The sequence below is a fragment of the Arvicanthis niloticus genome, chromosome 10, assembly GCF_011762505.2.
Source record: "Arvicanthis niloticus isolate mArvNil1 chromosome 10, mArvNil1.pat.X, whole genome shotgun sequence".
In the NCBI taxonomy this organism is placed as follows: Eukaryota; Metazoa; Chordata; class Mammalia; order Rodentia; family Muridae; genus Arvicanthis; species Arvicanthis niloticus.
The window spans coordinates 38560738-38571531 of NC_047667.1; the positions used below are offsets into that span (position 1 = coordinate 38560738).

At 41.6% G+C, this 10794-nt stretch overlaps 1 long non-coding RNA gene across 1 annotated transcript; it reads left to right on the forward strand.

Annotated features, from left to right (window-relative positions):
• The first annotated feature begins 766 nt into the window (after positions 1–766).
• Positions 767–2218, forward strand: LOC143443686 (uncharacterized). Its single transcript, XR_013112867.1, has 2 exons — positions 767–982; positions 1160–2218. It is a non-coding gene; the product is annotated as an uncharacterized LOC143443686 (long non-coding RNA).
• The last annotated feature ends 8576 nt before the right edge of the window (positions 2219–10794 follow it).

The following is a 10794-nucleotide window of genomic DNA, read 5'->3' on the forward strand; positions in this document are numbered from 1 at the left end:
TCCTTGTCACAGAGTTCATTCTTTAACTTCAAAGTGATTGTGAGACTGTATCTCCTAGGAAAGTCAGAAGCTACACCATAGAGTCTCATCAACATGACTGCCTAAGCATGAGCTGGACAAACACAAAGACAACAGACATGCTAACACAGAAGCCCACAAGCCTCAGCCCTACACAAAGAACTGCAGGTGCCTAAGGATGCTGAGAGCAGGGGAAACAGTCTTCCCCTGGGAAAAGCACACAGATTGATTGCCCAGCATCAAACAACCCTGAAAACATACATACAAGTAACGTTATATAGACCAAACAGGCACTTATGTATTTATGTTTCTGCTGTGAAAAGATGATACTTCTGAACTGAAAAATAAAGTTGAATATACACCAATAAATACTGGCTTTTAAGAGATGGTTATTAACTAACTTTCTTTCCCATTTTTTTGCAAGTCTTAGGTTTAGAGTAGCTGTTTTATTGTTTTTTCAAATGTGTGCTGTTGTTATGGTATTGCTGACACAACAGCTGGTAGGTTTTTGATAAAGAACTTTCCTTTTTAAGTCTGGAAGTCCTTCAGTGTATTCTTCAGTGAGCTTTAGCAATAACCATATTCATTATCATTTAATTTTATAACTGTCATGTTTGAATAAGAATAACCCCCATAGGCTTATATGTTTGAACTCTTAGTCACCAGGAAGTGGCACTATTTTAAAGGATTAGAAGGATTAAGAGATTAAGAGGTTTGGAGTTATTAGAGGAAGTGTGTCACTGGGGATGGAATTTGAGGTTTCAGAAGCCCATGCAAAACTCAGTCTCTCTCTCTCTCTCTCTCTCTCTCTCTCTCTCTCTCTCTCTCTCTCTCTTCTCTTCTCTTCTCTTCTCTTTCTCCCTATGGATCAGGAAGTAGGACTCTTACTACTTCTCCAGTACCATGTCTGCCTGCATGCCACCATGCTCCCCTCCACGGCAATCATGAACTAACCTCTGAAACAGTAAGTAAACCCACAATTAAATGCTTTCTTTTCTAAGAACTGCCTTGGACATGGTTCTCTTCACAGCAATTGAACAGTGACTAAGGCAATAACCAAAGCAGAAGATGAAATAACTGTTGACTTTAGGGTTTAATGGTTGTTGTCTTTTGTGCCATAAAACTTTCTTTATTGTTCTAGAAAAGCGTCTGAAGGGAGCTGTCTCACCATCTTTATCCCCTTATGAATGCCCCACCTACATCCTTCAGAACAAGCCCAGACTGAGCCATTTAGCCACTTGCCAGCTGGTCCTCAATTTCTTCAGCTTTATGTGTGAAGATTTGGATTTCATGGTGGTGAAAATCTCTTTTTGGACTATATTCTATAAAGACAGAATCTCTTTTCTGATATTTCTAAATTTCTGCTCTTAAGCAAAACTTATGAAATATCAACTCTACAGCAATAGCTATGAAGACTCAGCTGAAAAATAGTTCAAGATGATTCCAGATCACTTTTCAGGAATTCTTATTTACAACCTTTCAGAGAATAAACTTCTTCAGTCTTGGCTCCTTTTTCCCTTCCACTCTGAGAGAAATAGTTCTCTGCACCCTGTGTAACTTGGTTAAGAGAAGTTCACTGCAGACAGTGGACACTAGCCACTTAACCAGTGTGCCCCAGCTCACTGTAATTATGAAGGGTGGAGCATATCACTCTGGCCCATCTAGATGTAATTGTTGTCTTTGAATTAAACATCTTCTGTCTTTAATCCTGACATTCAAGAGACAGAGGTAGGTAAATCTCTTTGAGTGCCAGGCTAACCGAGGCTGCATAGCGAGTTCCAGGCCAGCAAGGATTAAATAGTGGAACACTGTCTCAAATAAATAAATTAGTAAACAAATAATTAATTTTAATTGTTTTAATTTAATTGTTTTTATTAACGTACTTAATAAAACAATTTAAATTGTCTATTAATTAATTAATGTATAATGTAGTGGTTAGAATAAGAATGGTCTGCATGGCCCATACATTTAAATGTTTAGGGAGGAGCATGGTTTGAAAGAGGTGTGGCCTTATCACTGGGGATGGACTTTGAGGTTTCAAAAGTCCAAGCCAGGTTCAGAGGCTCTCTCTGTTTTCTGCGGATCTGGATGCAGAACTCTCAGCTCCTTCTCCAGCACCTGCTCACCACCATGCTTCCCACTGTGATGATAATGGAACCTCTGAAACTATAGGCCAGCCCCAATTAAATGCTTTTCTTTATACGAGTAGTCATGGTCATGGTATCTATTCACAGCAATAGAACACTAAATAAGACATATAATAATAAATACATAGATATCTACTGCCTCTGAAAATATGTCTGTGTGAATTCTACTCTAGTTTGATGTCTTACTTATAAGAGGTCACATGCTCACCACCTATACACTTTATTTGGCCAGTATAGATATACTGTCAAAAACTGCCCCAGAAACACCTGATGCTACTGTTGCAATGGAGCCAACAGAAAGAATATCAGCAACACTGTTGACAGGAGTGTATGTAACATAGGCTGGACTTAATTCCTTATATAACCAAGAATGAATGACCTTAAACTTCCTATCCTCCTGCCCGTACCCACCAAGTGCTGAGATTTCAGGTATATGGCACCAAACTCAGCTAAGATCCTGGAAGATCAGCTACCCATATAACACCAAAATATCTATGTCCCAGGAAATAGGGATGGATGGTCATCCTATTTAAAAGATTAGTGCAATCATTTTCTTTTGTGCTTTTTTTCATGTATTCATTTATTTGTTTGTTTTTGTGTGTGCATGTAGGCATATATGGTGTGTATTTGGAGGTCAGAGAACTACTCTTTGGAATTGGCTCTTTCCTTCCAATTTTGCAGGTTATACAGATCAAACTCAGGTTGTCAGTCTTCGCAGCAAGTGCCTTTACTCTCTGCCTGATGCTGGAAAACCAGTCAATTCCCCAGGGCTAGTGAAGTCTGGAGGGAGAACCTACAACCCCTACTTTACCAAACCCTAACCCCATCACAAACATTTGTCCTTTTACCTAGAGATAAGTGTTGTCCCCAGCTCTTTTTGCAAACGTTGCAAACTTCTCTTTGCAACAGATGGCACCATTACAGAAAACTACAACCAATCAAAACGCAGAGTTGTAGAACCCAGCCCCCAGTGGGTGTGCCTACAGTAACTCCCATACCTTAGTCTCAGGGGTCATTTCAGAAGACGGGGTGGAAAGATTGTAAGAGTCAGAGGATCTGAAAGTTTGCTGTGAGACTGTATCTCCTAGGAAAGTCAGAAGCTACACCATAGAGTCTCATCAACATGACTGCCTAAGCATGAGCTGGACAAGCACAAAGACAACAGACATGCTAACACAGAAGCCCACAAAAGCCCACAAGCCTCAGCCCTACACAAAGAACTGCAGGTGCCTAAGGATGCTGAGAGCAGGGGAAATAGTCTTCCCCTGGGAAGAGCATACAGATTGATTCCAGTGTCAAACAGCCCTGAAAACACACATACAAGTAACATTATACAGACTGAGCATGCTCTTATGTATTTAGAAATTTGCACATATTTATAAATGCATACACACACATATATACTTATACATATACACACACATTACATCAATTACAACAATTAATGAAAAAGACCATGAATTTGAAAAAAAGCAAGGAGCAGTAAATGGGAGAGTTTGGAGGGAAGAAAGGGAAGGGGGAGGTGACATGATTATAATCTCAAAAATAAAAGAAATAATTAAGATAATAATAAAAATACTTTACTGTTGCTTCTTCCAACTGAACTGCTGTCTGTTTCAGTAGGAACTGATTGACTTGCTATCATTCCCACCCTGAGGTAAAAATCAGATAAACCTTGTCTTGGCCACCAGGGAATTCTTTACTTCCAGTCTCTCTAATTCTAAGCTTCAATAACCTTGACGCCTATTGACCAACTTTAATATTCTTTCACATGGAAATATTTATAGAATACTTGTCCCTTACTTAACTGTTTGAGTGTCTTTTACACCCTTACCTGTATTTGCAAGGAGTTAGTCCTCCTTGCATAATCCTGAAGTCCTGAAAATACACTTAATGTAGTGGAACTGTGGTTCTCTGCACTATGCAGAGGAGAATGGTGCTCCCCACCCCACTGACCATGTAGTGTGTGTGTGTGTGTGTGTGTGTGTGTGTGTGTGTGTGTGTGTGTATGTGTGTATTTGAAGACTTTGAGCTAATCCTGTGTCTCAATGGTGGGTGCTGTGTCTCAGTGGTGGAGTGTGAGTGTGACACTCACAAGGAATCAATATCCAGCACCTCAAAGTAGAGTAAATGAATATTACCAAAGGTCTTACTGCTTTTACTTTCCATTCTAAAGTCAGGCATGCCATGTCACAGAAGATAGAATAGGGATTCTCTGGCTTACTATCCTCAGGTCAGCAAACAGCACTTGACTGACCCTTAGTGAGTACATGAATATCGTTCACTGAGTGAACAAATGTTTACATGAATAAATGAATAATACAGAAGGTATATGCTGTGATGCTGGGAAGAACAGCGTTCAAACCCTGCTCTCTGCCTCAGCTCTGCCCTTCTGCCAGGTATCTTCCAGTAAGCTGCTTCTCTGAACCTCATCATACCCTTTCAACACCTCAAAGGGAAGCTGTGAACATTGAATGAGAGAAGGTTGCACACAGTAGGTACTCAATAAGGAGTGGCTACGTGGAGAGCTCCCTTGTGATAGAAATTGCAAAGTGAGAGTAGAGGGAAAAAAAATTTTTACATTACCTCTAAGTGTACAGGAGAACTGAAAAGTCTCAAGGTTTTAAGTTTCTTCAGTCTGATAAAATCACATTCTTAGAAAGCTTATTTTAAATTTTTACTTGGGTTTTCTGTCTACATTTTAGATAAACAGAGGCCCTCAATTATCATTTCATAATGATTATATTAATGCTTTTAATTATATTGATTGTGCATATGTCAGTATGTGTGTGTGCAGGTGTGTGCGTGCATGCATGTGTGTATGTCCACTCACAGGAGCCCGGGTGCAAGTGAGATCAGAGGACAATGAATGCATTAATGCATTACTCAGTTCTTCCCCTCCACCACATGGGACCTGGCACAAACTCAAGCCTAGTGGCGAGTTGTCTTTACCCACAGAGCTATCTCATGTGTGGGATTTCAGATGTGTAAAACCAAGAACCTGTTAGCATTGATAATTTCAATTATCTTTTAACTTACCAATATTTATTTATGTGTATGCATGCTGTGTATGGTGTGTGTGTGTGTGTGTGTGTGTGTGTGTGTGTGTGTGTGTGTGTGTGTCTACATGTCTGCCTATTAGGACAAGACTGGCCCATGACATGGTATGGAGGTCAGAGGGCTGAAGGGATAGCTCAGCAGTCAAGAGCACATTGTCCACTTGCAGAGAGTTCAGCTCCCAGCACCTACATAAGGCAGCCTGGAACTCCAGCTCCAGGGAACCCAGCACCTCCGTCCTCTGCAGACACTCACAGACATGTGCACATACCTGCATACAGACCAACACGCATACACGTAATTAAAGATAATAAAAATGAATATTTTAAAAGAAGTGAGATGACTTCCAGGGTAAATGCAGTCAGAAAGTGGGATGAAGAAACACTTAGTTACAGGCTTGGAGGGTAAGGTAGGATCCGGTGAGCAGGGAAGATGCTGACATCAAGTGACATTCGATCAGAGACCTCAGTAGCAAAGAGACAGACCCGAAAACAGAGCAGGTCTGGAATTAGAACTGAATGAAAGAATCCCACAGGGAGAGATGAGTTCAGATGGAGAGAGGGAGAAGATAGGCCAGCATGCCTGCAGGAGAACGAGAGAAGGCTGGCGCCAGTCATTACCTCCTTCACTGATGATCTGTGTTGAACTGTCAAGCACTACATCAGTGAGAATAGAGGTAAACACTCCCGTGAAGCTTGCATCTCAGTGAAGTGGGAAGGGCAAACACTAAGCAATGCCTGCTTCGTCAGCCACGATTCTCCACCAGGACCAGGAGCAAGAAATCTGTCAATAGCTAGAGATGGTTCTGGCTATCACAACCTGAAGATGGATATTCGATAGATAGGGATATCTCTAAAGACCCTACATTGTGCAGGACACGGCTCAGCAACAAAGAACTAACCCCAAATATCTAGAGCCAAAATTGAGGAACTTTAGGTGAGATGGTGACAAGAATTTTGGGATGGGAGGAGGTGCAATAACAAAGAGTCCTGAGAGGCAGGGAGGAGGAAGAGCTTACAAGGCAGCTAGGATCTGGACAAAACTATGGATAAGCTTGGCTGTGGTGGGCCACAGTGGTGAGTCTCTAACTTCGGCATTTGAGAAGCTGAGGTATGAGGATGGCAAGGTTGAAGCCAGAACCACAGAGGCCTGACTCAAAGCAAAACCCAGAAAAGGGAAGGGAAGACAAGGGGGTAAGGGACACTTACAGCTAGAGCAGCAGGGCAGGAACTTGATGACTAACCTTGGATGTCAACGTGATGGGATCTAGAATCAACTAAGAGACGTGCCTGTGGGGATTTTTTTTTTGTCTTGTGAGAATTAACTGAGGGGAACAACCCTCCCCTAGAGTGAGTGACACCTTCTAGCTCTGGCCCACATATAAGGAGGTTTGGGGGGGGGGGGGAATGTTGCCTTTTGCCTGCTGGTCTTTACTTCTTGTTTACAAGGCATCTATACTGCTTCTGCTACCCTTGCTAACCTAGACCTACATCAGAACCCAGCTTTTTGCCCTTGCAATACTGACTGCAGAACAGTGGCTCTCCAAGAATTCTCCAGACCTTTGGCCCAAGATTGGGATTCTGGGTTATCTACCCTCAAGGATGAAGCAGTTACCAGGTTCTCAGGCTCCACACTATGCAGATGGCTGGGCTAGGATACCCATAATGGACCAAGAATGCTAATCTAATCAATCTCATGTGTAATATATATCTATTCTATCTGTTCTGTTCCAAGACATAAAAACATTTTTGGCAAGCTCAAAGAGCAAAGAGATTAATATGACGGTAGCTGAGCAAGCAAACTGGGAAAACTTGCAGGGGTTCGGCCATTTCAAGATCTTGTTTTTCTTGCTGCTGTTCAGTTTGTTTGTTCTCTGAGATAGGGCCTCATGTAGCCCCAAACTCGCTATTTAACTAAGGCTGGTCTTGAATTCCTGATCCTCCTGCCTCCAGCTCCCAAGTGCTGGGATCACCATGTATGCTTTAGCACCTGGTATCTGACTTATTTCTAAAGGATTGACCACTTGTAGCTGCTGTTGGGAATAGAAGTTACAAGGTAACAAGTACAGAGAGAGAAATGATCTGGCAGTAAGTAGACTGCAAGAGAAAGCTAGGCATTAAGTAACAATCCAGTTTCAGATCTGAGCTAGTGGAAGGTCTGAGATGCTGGGCGTGGAAATAGGAGAATTATAGGAGAAGATGGTATGGGAAGAAACAGAGGCTATGCACTCCTCTATTCAACACCCAGAACTTGAGATATGTGTCAGAAGTCCTGAGGAAGACCACACTTACTGTTCAGCAGAATGGTCTAAATGCAAAAATCTACCAAAATCAGTGAAAAGATGGTATCACTGTTGCTTCTGCTGCCACTGCTGCTAACCTATACCTACATCAGAACCCTGATCTCTACATCAGAGGTCTAAGGTAGAGAGTCACCAAGGAAGTGTATGTGAAGAGAAATCAGGGCTGGTAGTTACAGAAGGCACAGGATGCACTGGCTGATAGATTTCAAATGCCAGAAACATGGTCAAATATTTTACTAGAAAAGACATGTCATAATTGTTCATCCAAAGGCTACTTCTAAAATGAAGGACTAATGTTTAACTTTACATATTTTCATCCTTCAAACTAACTCCCGAACTAAAAAGAACTACTACTATCATCTCCTGAGATAGAAGCTAAAACCAAAATATTTAAAGTAATAATATCATGGATCATGGAGATTGCCTAAAGAGTTCCATAATGAGATAGTTCTTTTTTAAATCCAATCTTAATACACACATTAGAGAAGAGGAGGCTAAAGCCTTGTGTATTCAGCCCATGGGTTCCTGGAAATTACCACATAGGTCTGTAATTAGCACATAGTCACACAACCAGTCTGGGACATACAAACAACAGAATGGTTAACGAACTGTCTCTTCTGTCAGGGCTCTCTCCTGTGTCTTATTAAGAAATCCAAATCAGAATAAAAACTACATTCTTGGGAAATAAAATTTTCAGCCAGGGGAGAAAGTCTACCTTTTCTAAATACTATGTATTCACAAAACCCATCCTATAAACAGTCTATAGTTAGAGCAGATGCCTCTATACATGAAGAAGAACAAAGCAATGGCCCAGTAAGAGAAGGAATGAGCCACTGTCCCAAGGACCTGGCTTCTGTCCTGGGTTGTGTAAAATAAAATAAAATAAAACCATCAAGTTGTTCTCAGCAACTCATAAGTTGCCTTCTGACCTCTCCCGCACCCCCCCACACACACACAGGAGGGTACATATTCACACAAATAAATGGAATAAAAATATCTTTTTATTTTAAAGCAAGGCTTTGATGCCACATTCATAATCCTACCACTTTCAAGAAAAAGGCAGTGAAAAAAAAAAAAAAAAAGAAAAGAAAAGAAAGAAAAAAAAAGAGGCAGTGTGGTCTGAGTTCCAGGCAACCAGGGCCAGAGTAAGACACTCTGTCTCTCTCTTCTATTTTTTATTTTGTAATTTTTTGTTTTGTTTTTTTTGTTTGTTTGTTTAATTTTTTATTTTTTGTTTGGTTGGGTTTTTTTGTTTGTTTGTTTGTTTTTGTTTTCAAAACAGAGTTTCTCTGCATAGCCCTAGCTGTCCTGGAACATGTTCTGTAGATTAGGTTAGCCTTAAACTCAGAGATCCACCTGCCTCTGCTTCTGGAATGTTGGAATTAAAGGTGTGCACCTCCACAGCAGCTACCACCACCAACCAGTGATGCTGTCTCTTAAAAGCAGTACAACAGCAACCGAAAAAGAACAAAGTTTGGCACTAAACTCAAAGATGCAATGCCAACCCTGATTAGGAGAGGTCAAATAAGCGCTCTGACAACCTCCTCGGCAGCTGGGAGGGAAGTGGACAGGGGAGCAGACAGTATGGCATGCCTTGATTTATCCAAGATACTTATCTCAGGCAAAAACACAAGCCAGCATTGGGAAAGCTGCTGTTTAGCCTGATAGTCTCTCCCAAGGGTTTTCCCGTAAGGAGAACGAACTGTGCTTTGTCTGAAGAGGACACACCAATCTCCTTTTCACCCATGTCTTAGTGCACACTCACAAGCATACACATTTATTTCCATGGAACTCAGAACGCAGGAAGGTGAGACCTGCCAGGACTCCAACACAAACAGGAAGAGAAACAGCAGAAGAGGAAGGAAGCTGGCGCAGACGTTGAGTCAGTGTGAAGGGACAGCATCCTGCCCATGGCTCAGCCTCAGCCTCATCCCTGTCACTTCCCTCTGTGTTTAGCAAGCAAGCACAGACAGATGGAGCCACCTTAAGTCTGGCTTAGTCCAGGGTAGAGGAAATGAATATATACTCACAGAGAGTGTCTCAGACTTCAGATTTTTGTTGTTCAAGGATGCTATCGTGCTATCTATTTCGGGAGCTGGAGAGATGGCTTAGCAGTTAGCAGCACTAAATGTTCTTCCAGGGGATCTGGGTTCAATTCCCATCTTCCACATGGCTGTTCACAACCATCTGTAAATCCAGTTCCAAGGAATTTGGCAGCCTCTCCCCTATAGGCACCAGGCATGCATGTGGTGCACAGACATACACACACGCAAAACACCCACAAATTTTAAAAAATGCATAAGGCATCATGTCCTCTGCCACACTGCCTGTCAGGCCCTGGGTTGGTTCTCAGTGCAGAAAATAAATAAATAAATAAATAAATAAATAAATAAATACCACCTTCTTATTTGGTTACAATTTTCCAAAATGAGAATGATTTGTGTCTGCTTCTAGAATTCTGCCTCATTCATTCTCCATAAAATTATTCTGGAGACGGAGAATATGGTTTTCTGGTATGATGGCTAAAGTTAATTGTCAATTTAGCAGAATCAACAGTCAGCTGGGAGAAAGACTCCCGAGTATGACTAGGAGAGATTATTTTGATTATGTTAGTTGACGTGGAAAGACTCGTTTTAATTGTAAATGGAACCATTCCAGGGATCCAGGACTGTGTGAGTGGAGACAGAGGACTGCCCTGCAGCACACTCTCAATGTTCTCTGCTGCTTGTCTATAGAAGCAATAGGATTGGCTGCTTCAAGATCTTGTATTGTTGCTATTGTCCCCAAGAACACTGCCATTTCAGCAGACAATTCTGCAAACTCCCAATTTACAACCTCTAAGGAAGAGGTTCTAGAACCTTCTTGCTCTGTGGTTGTCACACGCTCATCTCACTTGGCCGATATGAACACTCAGCTATCTAGGAAGAACACAAAGTGACCAGAACCCCAGAGCACTATAATATCCAATCCCATATGTAGAACTTCTAGTTTAGATACCAGTTCCCGCACCTCTTTGCTGCTGTGCTCTTGGTGTAGCCAAGCATAAGCTAGATCTGGTAAAGAGTGAAAGAATGATTTTCTATTGTCTTTCCTAACTCTTCAGTAGGAAATGTCATATGGACTTCAGTGAGCATCTTTCTTTCCCAATAAAATTGTGAGTTTCATAGGAACAGCACAGAGAAAACAGTTAATGTTGATACCACGGCCCGTGAGTATTCCACACTTCCTGGCTTGACCCTCTTATGACACTGCTGGAGACCACACCTCACT